This window comes from Peromyscus eremicus, chromosome 19, assembly GCF_949786415.1.
Source record: "Peromyscus eremicus chromosome 19, PerEre_H2_v1, whole genome shotgun sequence".
NCBI lineage: Eukaryota > Metazoa > Chordata > Mammalia > Rodentia > Cricetidae > Peromyscus > Peromyscus eremicus.
Window position 1 is genome coordinate 16,233,999 of NC_081435.1, and position 16,453 is coordinate 16,250,451.

Below are 16,453 nucleotides of genomic sequence, written 5' to 3' on the forward strand. Positions count from 1 at the left end.
GGCTCATCCTTGGGTTTGGAAAATTAGACAGTCTCCCCATGCCCTGCAGCTTGAGTTGTCTCTAAGAAGAATTTGCTCCCATGTGACTTCTATTCCTTCAGAGCTTTATGGCAGACAGGCCCTGGACCTTGAGGCCAGCTCTGCAAACCTCAGTCCTGTATGTTTACCTGGAATACCTCCCCCTGTCACCAATATCTCCTACCAGACTCCTTTAAAGAATCTTAGAAGTAACGTTCATTAGGACTTGATTTTGGCATCACCTCAGGATGTTTCTCTGCCTCCCCTCCATGATCAGGGTCCTCCTTAAGACCCAGGTCAAAGGTGGATACTCAGCATGTCCCCAGTTCTTCCTAGTACACTTGTCTTGCCTTAGGATATGGAGACAAGAGCTGTGGTTATCAATGAAGATGCTAGAACCATGGCAGCAAAGATTGAACTCTGCCTGGGAATTTTCTGCTGCAGGAAACTAGCGAGTTACTAAGTGATTCTGTGCCTTTCTTCACAATATAACCTTCAAAAGAGGGAAGTGAGGGCTGAATGAAAATATGGGACATGTGAAGGTAGTTTATGAATGCTGGTAACGGCGGTTCAGGAAGCAGGAAGGACACCCTTGCCCAATGATTACACGGAAAGAACACCTGCATGATTTGTGAAGAACATGACCTAGTTAAGGATAATAAATGGTGCATTATTTATTAGCAAGAAAGGTTCTCAAAATGTACCTTCTTAATTACTCCTTTCGAGACTGGCATTAACATTAGACTTAATAGAACCTTTATAAGTTCATGGGAGAGTGATTTTCTTAAATGAAAAATGATAAAATAAATGTAAACAATTAAGATCCCCTGAGCAAGATAAACCTTTGGCAGCCATTCTTTTAAGGCCACATTATTTCAAGATGAAAGTTGCTAAAATTTTCACCAATTTCTAAAATTTCACCTTCTATGAACATGATGCATGAACAATAATTATTTATTTATAGAATTGATAAGTATGGCTGACATCAATAATCAGTAGATCATTTTAGGTAGATAATGTACCTCTAAAAAGAAGGCCAGATGTTTCTGTACCTAGAATATTAAAATAGAACTCTTTCCATCCCAAAGAATACCTCATCTCTGGAGCTGGCGACATGAATGTCCTTACAGAGCTAAGGGCAGGCAGGCTAAAACTGTGTACTGAACGTTTTCAGCTTCAAAGTCAGATTGTCATATGGAATACTGATAACAATTAGCTTCAAATTTCACATAAACAAGGAACATTTTACTGAGGAAATACTTATCAGCTATTGAAAAGTTTTTAAATAAGTGTGCTCCTAATACTGGATATTTTTAATGTCAGTATATCTCAAATATTTAAGGGGACATATTTATAGTCAAATCTTATTCATTACTTATTTTGAATTTCAAATTGAACTGGGCCTCTTGTATATTTATTTGCCAAATCTAGAGTCCTACTCCAAAAGTCAAATTTCTCTTTCACAGGCTCTTTCTGTTAAGTTTCCTTCTATGACCCAACTGGTTTGGAATACTTGAAGATACATTGGGTATGTAATTCTCTGGCCCATTCTTAGGCAAAATCCAGTCTCTGCTGTACTTCTCCCTCTCTTCATTCTTCCTCACACAGCTTTTAACTATCTGTGATCCTTAACTCAATTCCCAGTCATATAGTTTAATAATCAAAACACATAGTCACTCCACACTCATTTCACCTGCAAACCACACTCATCTTTTCTACAACCCTCACCCTTCCTCCCTCAGCATTCCCTATTTCTAAAATGCACTCTGTGATTTCTGATCCTCGGACTTGCTCAACCACAGTGACACCAGTCTGCCCTTGACCTTTCTAGCAGCAGGCACATCTATGCAGTTTCTTCACTTTTTTTTTTTTTTTTTTTTTTTTTTTACCTTTCCAAACTATTATTTAGCCTACCCTTTACTTTGCCAAACCATAGAGTCTTGGGAATCTTCCACCACCCCATCGTTTTCCTAATATCTCTATCTTTCTTCCTAAATTCAGGAACTCATGAAGAGGATAATGTCTCTAAATTACATGATTTTCTGACAAAAAGAAAGGTGGATAGCCCAGCAAAAAAAAAAAAAAAAAAAAAAAAAAAAAAAAAAAAAAAAACTCTTCATGAAAAATTATCAAGGAAAAATAGCTAACAAAAACCACAAATACTGACTGAATAGTATGTTATAAGTATAAAAAGAGATAGAGAAAGTCACAGAAATGTTTAGGTAGGACCCATACTGTAAATGTGTCCCAATTTAGTTGTGTATTAGTGCCAATTTTGTATAACTATTTTTATATGCACACAACACCTTTACATGAATATGAAAAACAGATGGAGAATCTTGAGAGGTGTTTACATGACTTGCTTTAGGTAAAGAGTGAGTTCTTATGTGAATCAGAAGGAAAGGTAAATAAAGTACCTATTTTATGCTATATCATTGAGTCCCTCTTTGTTTACAAACTAATAAGTAGTTAGATTCTGCCAGATGCCTTCAGTCTGTTTTCTTGACCTGATTTAGCACCATCCCCTATAAAAACATTTCTTTCCAGACCAACCTTATTATGTTAAGTATGTTTTCCATTACTGTGCAAAATACCAGAGATAAACTACTTAGATGAGGAAAGATTCATTTTAGCTCATGGCTTCTGAGACTTCAGTCTGGGGTCATTTCAGTCAAACAAATGATAATCTGTTTCTGGCTCTGTGATGAGACAGGACATCACAGTGGAGGTCTGGGGCAGAAGAGAAAAACTTCTCAGAGCAGAATGAAGTAAAAAGAGAACTTCTGTTATAAAAAAAATGCCTAGTAATCAACATATTAATCAACTCAAGAGATGTGATCCCTTGTGATCTAACCACCCTGCCCAAAGCCTCATGTCTGAGCATTGGAGACCAAACCCTCAACACATGAGCTGTTAAGAATCCCAACCACAACACCTGTCTTTTCCAATCATCCTGGGTTTCCTCATGGACCCACATTACACTTGACATCCACCCTCACAGGGCTAATTGTCCCAACTTTTTCCAGCTACTCCTGTGAAGCCTTCGTCGGCTTTCACTTGGCTCACAAAGAGTTCCGTGCTCACTTTGGTCTTGCTTTTATATTTGTCTCCTGTAACAGTACAGACCAATTGCTACAGTGCTCATTCATTAAATGCCTGTGTGAGCACTCCAGCACATATGCGAAGAACATTTCTTTGGCCACTGGGCCTAACCAAGTCAGTCTGGGATACCTTGGAGAGTGCTGGGTGATATCCTTAGCCTTAGTCTCCCAATTCAATTTAATTCTCATATTCTGAGACCATATACTCCCCCCCCCTTTAATTTAAGCCTCACTTACTAGATCCCACTTTTTATAGTATGAAGGAATGACAAAAGCTTCCTACCTATCTGGAATTGCTCTTACCCCACCCATCTCTTCACTTTTCTTGTTGCCTAGTTGCCTGAGCTCCTGATCTTTTCTTTTGCCAGCTGTACACTGAAGACAATTGGTGCAGTTCCTATGAATTCTAGGTGGGAATTAGTGATGTTCATTGCTCTTGGTGACAACTTGCCCCCTGCTGGGCACCATGTTTAGCATATTACACACAAGTAACATGAAAGCAAGGCTTTCTGGTGAGCCTTTCACTCATTATGGTGAAGAGAGATAAGAGACAGAATAGTGGCTGCCATAGGTTCAATGTTTCCATTACCTCCGAATTCTTCAATTGAAATGCACTATCAGTCAGTCCCACGATGTCTGGGAGTTAGTCCAGTGGGAGACAACTACAAAGATGAGGTGAATAAGGTACAAACAAGGCTTGGCAACCTGCAACTCAAAAGGGGGCCCTAAAGGAACCAACTCTGCTAGGATCTTCACCTCCGAGTTTCAGCCTCAAGCATTATAAACAATAACTCTTTGCTTTTAATAAACCACTCCATGTATGGCTTTTAATAATTGCAGTGTAAACTAATGACATGTAAAAGTCAGGTTCTCAGCTGCCAAAATCTATGTTTTGTTCCATGACTCTCCTTGAGGGAGAACAAGCTTCAACTGCAAAGTCAAGATCAAGAACAAAGAGCAACAGTAGGCTGGTGTTGAAGAGGCATAAGCACAAAGTATCCTTGGTAAATACAACCAGAGCTCATGGGAATCCCTATGAGGACAGTAGTGGGAGTCATTCCACGTCTTTCTTCACCTCAGGTGAAATCTTCTGCAACTCACTTAGAGCTCACTTGAAATCCTTTTATGTGTTCTTGCCAGCATTTACTCCCAATCTTGAATTTTTCTTTATGCCTAAATATCTTTTTATCATATTCCTAAGACCTTTGTGCCTATATTTCTGCAAATCACACTTCTAGCATCTTCCATAATCTTCTGTATCTAGTTGCTCCCAGGGTCTAATTTCTACTCAGAGGGACAGTACACTCACTCTGGAAACTGCCAATGAGCTCGTGTTTCCTTATGATTTTTGTTCTATGTAAAATTATCTGCTTACCCTTTGATCAAAAGAGCACACAGACCAAAAATGCCCCTGTGGAGAAGGGTCTGCCCTTGTCTTTATGGAGCATCCCCTGACTTTAGCTCCCCTGGACATTTCAGAGAGGAAAACCTACTGCCCATTGGGCCAGCTTTCCTTTCACTTTCCCAATAGGGATGGTATCTCTGAGCTGTGGTTTTCACACATGCCCAGCATGCTGCCAGCAGGGATCAAAGAGAGAGTCAAAAGAGGCAGAAAGAGCAAAAATCCAATTCTGATGCCTTTGCAGCTGGCAGTCATTTAACATTTCATCTCCATGAGTTTCCCAGGGTGCATGCTGGGGCTGGCTGCGTTGAAACCTTGACCCTTCCCTGCTTGTTGTCTTCCTTCCCTCTGGAGCATGTAGAGATGTACACTATCAGTCAAAGAGACACGTGTGGGTGACAGAGAACTCGGCAATCAACTCGGTACCTAGCCAAATTGTTTTCAATTATTTCAGACTGAAAATTACCTTTTCTCTGTCCCTTTGCTGTCCTCACCTTGTCTTGCCCCTTCAGCAACTCTGGTTTCCATTCTAGCTTGATGAGGTCAAAATACCACAAAAATCATCCATTCTCACCTAAGTCCTATCTATTTTTTTTTCTTGAAATATCAAAGAATTCAGTTTGCTCTCAGAAGCATGGCATATCAAGAGTCTGGGTTCCGTGGTTCTCATTTGAACTTTCCGAGGCTCCTGCAACACAGGCTTCCAGTTCAGTCAGTTTGATGTGATGACTTTGAGTTTGGCGTTTAAGGAGCTATGAAATAAACATCAATACAATGCTGGCTCTTGTTTCATTTGAACTACTTAGCCCTCTAGGGCAGATTCTGGCAAATCTAGAAATTCAAGTTTCACTGATAACTGAACTTTAAAGGACTTGAGGTTATGGATTAAGGAAGTCTCAGTCGCAAAAAAAAAAAAACTGTTTCAAATTCAAAGTAAACAGCACGGGCTGCTCATCAGCCTTGCCTGAGCCATTTCTGGTTACAAGTTGGCCCCACTGGAAGTCACTCTACAGCCTGTGTCTATTCTTCCAGAATTACAAGTTGCCATGGTTACAGTGGCTTCTGGAAATGAACTTTATAATTGCTGCATATTGCATATAAACAGCTGGATTCCCTCTTTCAATTTCACTCTGAAACAATGAAGGGCCCAGAAAATAGCCTTGCATTTGAATCATTGACATGTTAAAGACCATTATCCCAGGAGCAAAGCATCATGGCAGAGGAAGCCTTGAAGAAATGATAAGTCACACCCAGAGACCCTTTACACACAGAAGAATGTAAAATATGTGTTTGTAGTTCCACATACACAGAACTAGAATACAGGAGAAGCTGAGCATGTCCTGTTTTTGAAGACGCATCAGTCTAAAGCCTGTTATCCAGGGTACAAAACAGAAGCACACAGGTTGAGTGTTACCTTCAGAAGGTCCAGTAGACAGGCAGGTGCAAGGTATGGCAAAGAGAGCAACTTGGTGTTGTGGCCACTGCTGCAGCTTGAATGCAAAGCCTGGGCTAGAATCCTGATTCTGTAAGGAGCCAGAAATGTGGCCTCTAAGTGTCAACTATTCTAGAACTCATTCAATTGTCTATGGATTAAGGAGTTGTTTAGAAAAGTCTTTCATTCTCATAGAGTTTTCTGTCTACATTACTGATTGTTACTTAGAAGTCAGAACTAATGGCCAGGTATCCTCTGAACATCTACTGAACAAGTCCTTCATAGACTTCTAAGATTACCACATCCGTTGCACTTCAGAAAAGTACAATGAGCCTGATTGTTAGAGTAAAGTTACTGCAAGGCAGGTGAAAGGCGAATGCTCAGACAATTGGCTAAGGAGAAAGGGTTGCTCCAAACAGGAAGGAAGCTTGAAGGGAGAGCATGTTTGGTGGATTTGCAGGAAACCCAGGCCAACAGTGAGTGATCAGGTGGTGGAAAGAAGAAAAGCAGGGAGAAGTATGGACAGGCCAAGTTCCACCACACATCAAGAGTGTGTCTTCGGTGTTTCCCATTCATCCACACAGTCTTCTCTTCCTACAAAAGAAACCTCAGAATGCTCCCAGGAAAAGTTACATGCTGAATGACAAGGTGCTAAGGTCGTAATTAAAAAATCAGACAGAGCATTTGACCATACACAGATCTTAACAGAGGACTATTTCTCTGTCCTGCTTGGAGCTTGCTCTGGCAACATCCTGGTTCTGCATATAAAACTGTAGAGGTCACCCTCCTTGCTCTTAAGGACTGAGCTGTCTGCCCTTTCTCTCTCTCTCTGCACAGGAAGGTTTGATCTTGCACAAGGTGAGCCTGTTGTGAAATATAGCGTGTAATAAGAAGGCTTCATTCTCTTCCTTGGAACCAGAGTTTGTTTTCAGACAAGAATTGTTATCCAGAAGTCTTGAAGAGATGATTTAATACAGCACACCGTGCACTCATTCTAAGAATGAACAATACTTTTTAAAAATAACTAAATGGAGTTGGAGACGCAGCTCAGTTTTTAGAGTGCTTGCTTAGCATGCATGAAGCCTGTGTTCAGTCTTCAGCATCACATTAAAAAACAGATGTGGCGGCACACAGGCCTATAATCTTCCAAATACAGGATGTACTTTAAGGGGAACAACTGGGACCCTTCAAGGATCAAATTCTCCAAAGCTCTTTGTTGACGTTTGATATGCCTCAGAATTTTGGATTAAAATTTGGATGCAAGTTACTAATTTGTCAATATTTTAGACTGTGAATCTATCGAATGTTGGGATTTTTCTGTCATGTGTATGTGCACCTCTGTGTGTGTGTGTGTGTGTGTGTGTGTGTGTGTGTGTGTGTGTGAGAGAGAGAGGGGGGGGGAGGGAGTTTGCGTGTGTGTGAAGGCTAGAGATCAATGTCATGAGTTTTTCTTATTTTTCTGAGACAGTTTCTCACTGAACCTGGAGCTTACCAATTTGTTTAGACTGGCTAGTGAGTGAGTTCCCAGGACCTTCCTATGTTAGCCTCTGCAGGGATTACAGGTGTGTAATGCTGTAGTTGGTTTGGGAATTTTTACAAGCAATAAACTTGTTTCCTTAAAGTGTCTTTGATTCAGTAACAAAAAATAAATTAAACTAAAACCAGATACATCTCAAAGATGAATGATTTGCCAGCAGTAGAAATGTTAGCTTCTGCCTTGATGGTCTGTGACATCAAGATTGTGAATTCTCTGAATTTTGATTTCTGTTTGCATGTAGGAAGTTTCTGGGGCTGCTGGAGGAAATTACCTCTTGGAGATATTAAAATGAGTTTTTATAATCTCTATTTTCAAAGCCTAACCAAGGAACAGAAAGATCTACAGGTAGAGAACTGGGGCTGGGGAGATGACTCAGTCAGTAAAGTGATTCACAAACCTAAGAGCCTGAGTCTGACCCAACACCCATAAAGACGTTTGGGCATGATGGTGAGTGCTTTTATTCCTTTTTTTATTCCTTTTTTTTTTCTTTTGGTTTTTTGAGACAGGGTTTTTCTGTGTAGTTTTGCGCCTTTCCTGGAACTCACTCTGTAGCCCAGGCTGGCCTCGAACTCACAGAGATCTGCCTGCCTCTGCTTTTAATCTCTGTACTGGTGAAAAAGGAATAACAAGAGATTCCCTCATACTTCCTGGCCATCCAAACTAGACAAGTCTACAAGTTCCAGGCCAGTGAGAGACCTTGTCTCAAGAAACACAGTGACCAACTTCTTAGCTAGAGCAACCAAGTTAGTTTTCTGACCACCACATGCACATGCATATACATGTATGCGTAACCCCCCACACACATGTTCACACACATATTCACATACATGTTCACACACACACACACACACACACACACACACACACACACACACACTTTCTAAAACAGTTTCTCCCACTTCATTGTAGGAAAATAAGAGCTGCCTCTGTCCCAGACAAGCCAGAAGATTGCTGGAGGGTGTGAACATTGATAGAGAGGAGCGTATGGGACAGAACTCTTCATGACAGAACTCTCTATTTCCTTGTCTTACATAATCTTTATCCACTCATCCGGGGCTGTCATTCCTGCCTCTTACCCTCAAGAGCAAATGCAGCCGGCACAGTGACATTTTAATAATAATACTTTGTACTTATACAGCACCTGTCAGCCAATGATCTCGAAGTACTTTCCCTGAGATTAAGTCATTAATCCTCACAAGGGTAAGTGACTTTCCCAAGGTCACAGAACAGTGAATGTCAGGGGCGGTCGAGCACTCTGAGTTCCTCACTCTTATCCAAGTTCCTAAGACTATCTGCCTGCTTGCCCTCCAAAAACCCTCCTTTGACATTGCCCAAACTCACACATCTGTGGGGAGTTTGATTGCACCTTAGGGTCTTCCGGCAGGATCTTCAACTTCCAAGTCAAGCGGGCAGACATCTCTGTTTTGAGTACCCCTCTCTACAGCCTTGTTCAGGATACCAAATACTCTACCATCAGCTCCCAATAGTTGAGTCTTGGCTAGAAAAAACAGTGACTGCAAAATCTCTTGCATCTATTCGTGAGGGAAAGTAATTATTTCTTGGAGGGTCAGAGCATCTTAAGTTTTCCTCGAATTCTTAAAGACTTCTTCATAAACTAATACTGGAAAGTACCTTTAGACAGGAAAGATATGGGAAAGGAAGATAGAGAAGTGTGCAGTCAGTCACTCTCAGTCGTGTGAGATGTACAGGCTCTGTGTCCGTGAAAAATAAGTAACAATGTGTGGTAATTACCTGAGAAATATTTTTAAGTGAATAAGAATATTTCAAAAGAGGTTGGAAAGATTGCTTAGTTACTTACAAGCATTGGCTACTCCTCCAGAGGATCTGGGTTAGATTCCCAGAGACCACATGGCAGGTCAGAATCTTCTGTTACTCCAGTTTCACGGTCCCTATGCCCTGCTCTGGCCTCTAAGAGTGCCAGGCATGTAAATGTTACACAGACATATATACAGGCAAAGCACACACACTCGTTAAAAAGAAAATGAAATAATTTTTAAAAGACTGTATTAAGGGAGATAAAAGTTATTGTTATCAGAAAAGCCTCATGGAGTCAGTAAAATGCAAGCATAGCTTTCATGGGTGTGTTGTCTGCATTAGATACAGCAAACGGAAGCTTGATAATCAAAGTTGTATTTTAACCTCTTACTGCCATGGACAAGACATTGCACATTTTCATACATTTGCCCCCAAATGTATATAGCAGAAAAGTGAAGGGATTACTATCCTCATCTTAAAGCTGATGAAGTGTACTCAGAAATATATTAAATGATTAGGTAACAGAATACAGTGAGTGAGCAGAAGACACAATATTTAAACTTGTCAGTCCAATACCTTCTGGTTTTTGCTAACTGTGTCATACATTATCTTTCCAAATATAAAATGTTGTATTAAAATAAGAGATATCAGATGCAAAGTGCACTGCACGGTATGGGATCTTTACCAGAAATGCTTTAAGAAGGATTTAGAGAAGAATCAATAGGTGTGAGGTGGAAGTTGTGGCTGTACAGGGCTTGGCATTGAATGATTAACATATGGGTTTGCATTCATGGGTACAGAGGTTGTCAAACAGTTTTAATGGATGGGAGAAATCTCCAGAAAGTTCTGGAGGGTACTTATCTAGCAATATTGTAGACTATTACTGTGGAGAATGAGAATACTGAGAGAAGACCAGGGTCATTGTCCCAGGTATGGGAAAACCTGGACAAACCTGAAGCAACCACGGCAAGAGGAGAGTCACAGAAGAAGATTTGAAAATTCTGTTGAAGAGTTTGTGACCCTAAGGAACCACCATCCCCAGACCAAAGGAATTCTGAGGGTTTGAGGATCAGGAGGGTTGCAAGACATTTTATTTGATCCTTTGAGGAGAAGAAACTAGCCTGGGAAACACAACATTTTTTTTTTTTTGAGGATATCTGAGAACAGAAGCCCCCACCCTGTTTTTTCAACATGCCCCTGGAGACCTGGTTGGCATCTGTGACTGGGGATATCTGACCTTGTCTCACCACAACCGTACAGCTCTCACTTAAACATTCTTTTCCACTCATTAAGAGCTGACCCACCAGGGAGCTTTAACACAGCATTAGGTAGTGTTTTGTAATCTAGCTTCCAGAAAGCCCTTGGGAAGAAGACGCTGTTCAACTCTACATGTTTCTCAGGGAATCTGCGTGTATCTAGGGGGAGAGATTTACTGTAGCACGGGAGGGAGGAGAGAGAACAGAGTCCAATGAGGAGTAGTCTACAGCTGCCCCTCTGTGTCACAGGGACACTGGCTTATCAACTGTCCTCACTACATGAGGTTTACAGCCTCATTCTGTTTTCTTAAGCTCCTAATCTCCTTACTCCTGTTCATTTGCTCTTAGGAGAAAGTGGGGGCATTTTCATATTAAAGGGACCAGGTTCTCCCCACCTCTGCTCTCCCTTCTCTAGGCTTTAACTGTGGAAATGCAGCAAGAACTAAGGGGCCTAGGTTCATGTGTTGTCTCCGTGTGCATGGTTAACATGCGTGCATGTGTGTTTGCCCCTGTGTGTGCCCGTGTGCCCCCTCGTAGGTGTGTGTGTGTGTGTGTGTGTGTGTGTGTGTGCAATTGTGTGAATGCATGCATATTTGTGTGCCAGGACTTAGATCTCCTTCAGCCTTTTATCACAGATTTAAACATATTATCACAGATTCAAACCAAACCAAACAAACAGACAAAAAACCTACCACCACCACCACCACCAACAACAACAACAACAACAACAAAATCTCACCACCTGGAGATTCTGGTGACACAGAGGGCTAGGGTGAAAGATTAAACACAACACATTTTGGAGATGATGGCACGGTCCAGCTGTAGGCCTTGGTAATTCTACTGGAGAGGATGAGATAATGTTGATGACCCTCAACAGTTAGTATTAAAGTCACAGCTTATGTGAGCTGTGAAGGCATGACACTGTATTTTCTCACTAGAAGAAGAGGAAATCCCCTCCTAGAGCGCCTGTGCCCCATTTTCTCAGACAGGATGGTCCAACAGGTGGGGCCCTGCATATGTCTGAGTCTCTGCTTTCGCATTTTAATAGGACAGGTTTGGAAACAGTTCCTCCCACCAGAATGCGCGCCACTTTATGACGCTGAGCAAAAGCCGAGGAGTTTCATGAACCTTCCTGGCCAACTGGAGAATGAAAAAGCAGCTAAGAAACCCAGCAACCCTGCCGGAGATCATACAACACCTACCTTCGCTTCACTCCCCTGCCACAAAAGCTGCAGCTCCCATTGAGGCCAAGGAGCTGTCACCAGCTTGTACAATTGCCTCATTACCAGAGAGAAGAGCTGTGCACTGGGAACCTTCTCAGCCTCCCTGGGGCACAGAGACCCAGGATAACAGCGTGCCGATGCACTCCCTGCTGGCTTTTATTGTATGCTAATGTAATGGGACCATCAGTCTGAAGGCTGTCTGTGCATAGAAACTGGATTTCTTTTTGTCTAGTTGGAGCAGTCATTTCAAATTCCAGCAACGGAGAAAGGAGTGTGAGTCTTAACAGGAAGAAAGGAAAAAGAACAGACAGGAGGAGAGAGAAGTAGATTAAAAATTCCACGTGGGAAAATGAGGAATTCAGAGAGGTTTCCGCTTTAAGGGGATGTAACTAAAAAAGCAGGGTGATGGGCTAACCTGTATTTCTCATCACAGATCACAAAAAAAAAGTACGGAAGGGACCTGTGTTGCATTAAAGCATCAAGCCCAAGGTCAACCATGGTCCAGGGAGTAGGAAGCAGAGAGGGGGCATCTCAGAGTGAGTTTCCGTAGGGAAGACTTTGCCATCTCCATGCCCTTTTTAGGAATGACATTCTCCTCAAAGAAGGTAGTAGTATCCAGGCTGCCTTGGAAACACTTTTCACAGAGGCCTGTTTCCAGCAGTGACTTGGTAATGTGTAAATATAGGAAAAGGGGGGGATGCATGAAACAAGCAAAAGAGAATGGAGATAAGAAAGTAGAGAAAGGGAAGGGAAAATGGACAAAGGGAAGGAAGAGAAAGGTTGATTTAATGATGTTGAGCCATATTTGGTACCAACCGGAAATTTTATTTTGATTCTTATCTCAAGCCCATTAGGTGCCTCTTACCCTCTTCAAGAAGTCAGGACACACCCCTCTACTGCTGCTGAGTCTCTGAGACAGAAAGCTGGTCAGAAAATGGGCTGTGGTGTGTGGTCATGTAGCCCCTCTTGCTTCTGTTACAAGATATTTAAGGGTCTTACTTACAGCCAGTTTCCATGTCCCTTAGCATGTAAGCTAGGCCAGTTTAGATCACATGGAATCAGGCTGACCAGGCCTCTAAAATCCTCTGTGAGTCAGAAAGTGTCTTTGTTCTGGGTATTGAATGGGAAGGCTCTCTCTTCCTTTCAGGACCACACCATGCTGCTGATCACATGATGCTCTGTCTCTTCCAATGCCCTACTGCTTACAGATCCAATCACAGCTGCATGGTTAGAAGGCCTTCTCTTCTAATACACTCATTGGGAAGGGTAATTTTGGCTCAGCTGCTCTACTGGACCTGCTGCTTATCTTTTAAGTTACAATAAGGCCTGAAATGGAACCTACACAAAATATTATGTAAACTCAACCAGTGAATTGGCATTTCAGCTTTGCTTCATTCCTTTACCTGGGATCTGCTCCACACTCCTAGTCTCTGAAGGCCACAGCTGGGCTCATCTGTTCTCCATCATCAGAGCTGTTCTCAGAAGAAAACAAAGAATGTAAGTCAGGATCCTGAGCACGGTTCTCGAACTTCTATATACTTCCTTGGTAACATGATCCCTATGAACACAGAACAGGTTTTCAGTGCATATTTGTAAGAATACATAGTTTAAAGCATAATGCAGTAGCTGAGGTTTTGCTCTGTCATCAGAAGAAACACTATGTTGTAGAATCTTTTTCACAATTGAAAAGTATCCAGTGTCAATGAGCCTTTCATGCATACACCTGCCTTTCAGGTGCATCAGTACCATAGATGGTATCAAGGCCACTTGCTACTAAGGAACAAAGCCATAAGATGAGCTCTACCAGGACATCAGGCAGGAGAATCAGAGTCAGGATTTCTTCACTTCTGATCAAAAGCTAGGTACCTTCCTTGTGAGTTCATTGTATTGAGCCATTTTGCTGTACTAAAGATTCCAGAGTGGTCTCATGTGCTCACCTGGACCACCTTCCATGGGGCGTGGGTCATAGGGAGTCAGGATTGAAAGGAATTAACAAGGCAGATGGAAAACAGCTCTGGGACCTCAGTGGACACTATGATAGAAGGCAAGTGTCAAACTGTGATCCCTTATTTGTACCTTGGTTTTTTTTTTTTTCCTGTGAAACAAGAATGTGAACTAGTAAAAAAAAAATCTAAAGATATTTAGCCTCCATAATCTACATTTAATCTTTTAGCTTCACATTAAGAACTTCAATTCTGGATCCTTTTAGGACCTGTCTACATTAGCACCTTGGTTCCTTTGAGTGTCTTGAAGCTGCTTTGTCTTACACAGGATTTTAATCCTCATGTCCAACAAGGTCAAAGAGAGTCAGATTCTGAACTCGGAAGATTAATGTTGCAATGGATGGGAGAGAAAGCACAGGGAGCCTGTTACCCAAGCATGAGAATTCTATCTTGTAGACTTTTTTTCCCTCCATCGCAAATAAGGTTTATGGATTGCAATGAAGAGACAGTGGCATTAAAATAAGTCTTTTTACAGTATTTTCCCATTTAAGCCTTGCACAGGCAGCATGCTGGATTGGGCCCCGAAAGTCAGACTCACTAGTTTTTCAATTTAGTTTGTTAATAGCCTGCCTTTCATAAAAGCATCAGGCACAATCACCCCAATCCCTAAATCAATAGGATGATGCGGCAATGCCTCAAAGAAATGATATTTTTGAAATAAATATATACCATTCCACCAGGCCCGTTTGACATCAAATTTATATACTCAATAAGAAAGCACAATTAATGGTCCCGAACTGTATTTTCCTTCACCTATTTCACATTTCAAGAGGCACGGAATTTCTTAAGAGAAAAGAAAATCATAAAAGAAAGAAAGAAAAAGAGCAAACAAGCCTTCTGTTCATCAATAGAGTGAAGGTAATAAAAGCAGTCGTGGCTGGTGGGTGCCTCCTTAGAACCAGTTCTTGTCCAGTCCCATTTCTCTTTTTTTCTGTTCTTTGCTCTGTTACTGCTTCAGTTGAAAGGACTTGCACAGCTTTAGTGAAGATCTCATCCCCCTTCCACTCTGTCTATCCTATTATTCAACACCCCCCGTGATGTATTATGTGTTTACTGTCTCTTCTCCCTGACACATGTCATCTCCCTAGGGACAGGATTCGTGGTGCTGTGTTCAACACTCGTACCTCCTTTTGGTAAATATCCGAAATAATTTTGCTCTCTCCTTGTTGCTGTGGTTTATTGTCAGTTCCTTCATACAGGGTTGCCTTATGTAGCTTAAGCTAACCTTGAACTTGTGATATTCTTCCTCCAGTTTTCCAAGCAGCTAGGAAAAGGGGTGGACATGGTTGTATATGAACAAAATAATTTCTTCAGTAAATAAATTGAATCAGTGAATGAACGAATAGATCTGCTACTTCCTCTCCAAGTGGTGTTGACCATGGAGCTGTGTAATAATATTTATTAAATAAAAAAAGAAAAGCTGTAGAGATTGCTCTAGAACCACTTTTTTATGTCAGAGAACTCTGGTTCAACTCCTACCACCCCCATAGTGGATCACAACTGTCCATAACTCCAGTTCCAGGGGATTTGATACTCTTTTCTGATTTCCGTGGTCACCAGCTATACAAATGATCCACAAAACTCACATGTGAGCAAAGCATTCATAACAAAAAATAAAATAAATAGAAAAATAAAAATTAAAAAATAGGAAGAATATGTAACTTCCATTTACACAGTAAATCAATTGATCAGCAGACAAAACACCCTCCACGTGTTCTTCAAACATGTGTGTGACACCCAGGGAGTGGAAGAGACTCAAACACAGAGAGAGCAGTGAGCAGAGCACTAGAAAGCAGGGAGGAGGGCAAGAAGAGAGACAAGAGAGGAGAGAGGGAAGTGAGAGAAGAAAGAGATAACATGAGCAGAGCAAGACAGAGAAGAGAAAGACAGACAGAGGTGTGAATAGTGAGAGAGAGGGGAAAGAATTAAAGAGAACAGAGAGCTACTAAGAGAAGAAGAAAAGATTAAGAGGGCATGGTAACTGGAGAAAGCTGCCTAGGTTATCTTTCTCTCAGTATCCTTTTTTGCCAGGGTAATTTTTACCTTGACTTTCATAGGCCTTCTATTTTTCTACTTTCTAATTAATGATTTTCTCTAATAATAATCTTGTTTATATTGATAGTGCAGAAGAGAAGTTTATGAACTGTTGTTCTGAGATGCTAAGGGAACTATTTCCATGTATTCTAGAACTTCCATTCAAGACAGTCTTCTAGGTCAGTTACCCTTGGTTGCTGAGCTGTGACTCCAACATGAAGACTGATTGCAAAGACCACAAGGCATGCTAGAACTTGGTGTGGTGTACTTTGGAAAGACTTCGCACAGTGCAAACACCAGCTCTCCCCTTGGAGAATCATCTTATTAAACAGTGCCAAGAGTTACATCTTACGGTGAGCACCTATGTGGGTGTATGGCACTGTGCTGAGTTCTCCTGGCGTTTGAGTAGCACATAAGCTGTCACTGCTGTTGGGCTGTGACAGCTAGACAGATTGCAAAAGTATTCTGACTGTAGTAATGGTAGATTTAGAGGAAAACACATTGTGCAGGAATGAATGTTTCAGAGCAGCCTGCTTTATGTAAATCAGATCAACTGAAGAAGTGGAAAAACATCTCTGAGCTCTATATCCAAGCAGATAGCAGACTTTCTGCCTAAATGTTTCTAGGCATCTACTTTCTGAAGGTATTTCCCCTTTGGAGGCTGGGAGAAC

The 16,453-nt window shown here is 41.4% G+C and overlaps 1 long non-coding RNA gene across 1 annotated transcript in view; it reads left to right on the forward strand.

Moving 5' to 3' along the window:
• Positions 1-15,960: 15,960 nt before the first annotated feature.
• The window catches only part of LOC131896063 (uncharacterized), a 32,978-nt gene continuing 32,485 nt past the window's right edge, over positions 15,961-16,453 (forward strand). Inside the window, exon 1 of the long non-coding RNA XR_009375353.1 lies at positions 15,961-16,135. This is a non-coding gene — a long non-coding RNA (uncharacterized LOC131896063). The remainder of the gene's footprint in view (positions 16,136-16,453) is intronic.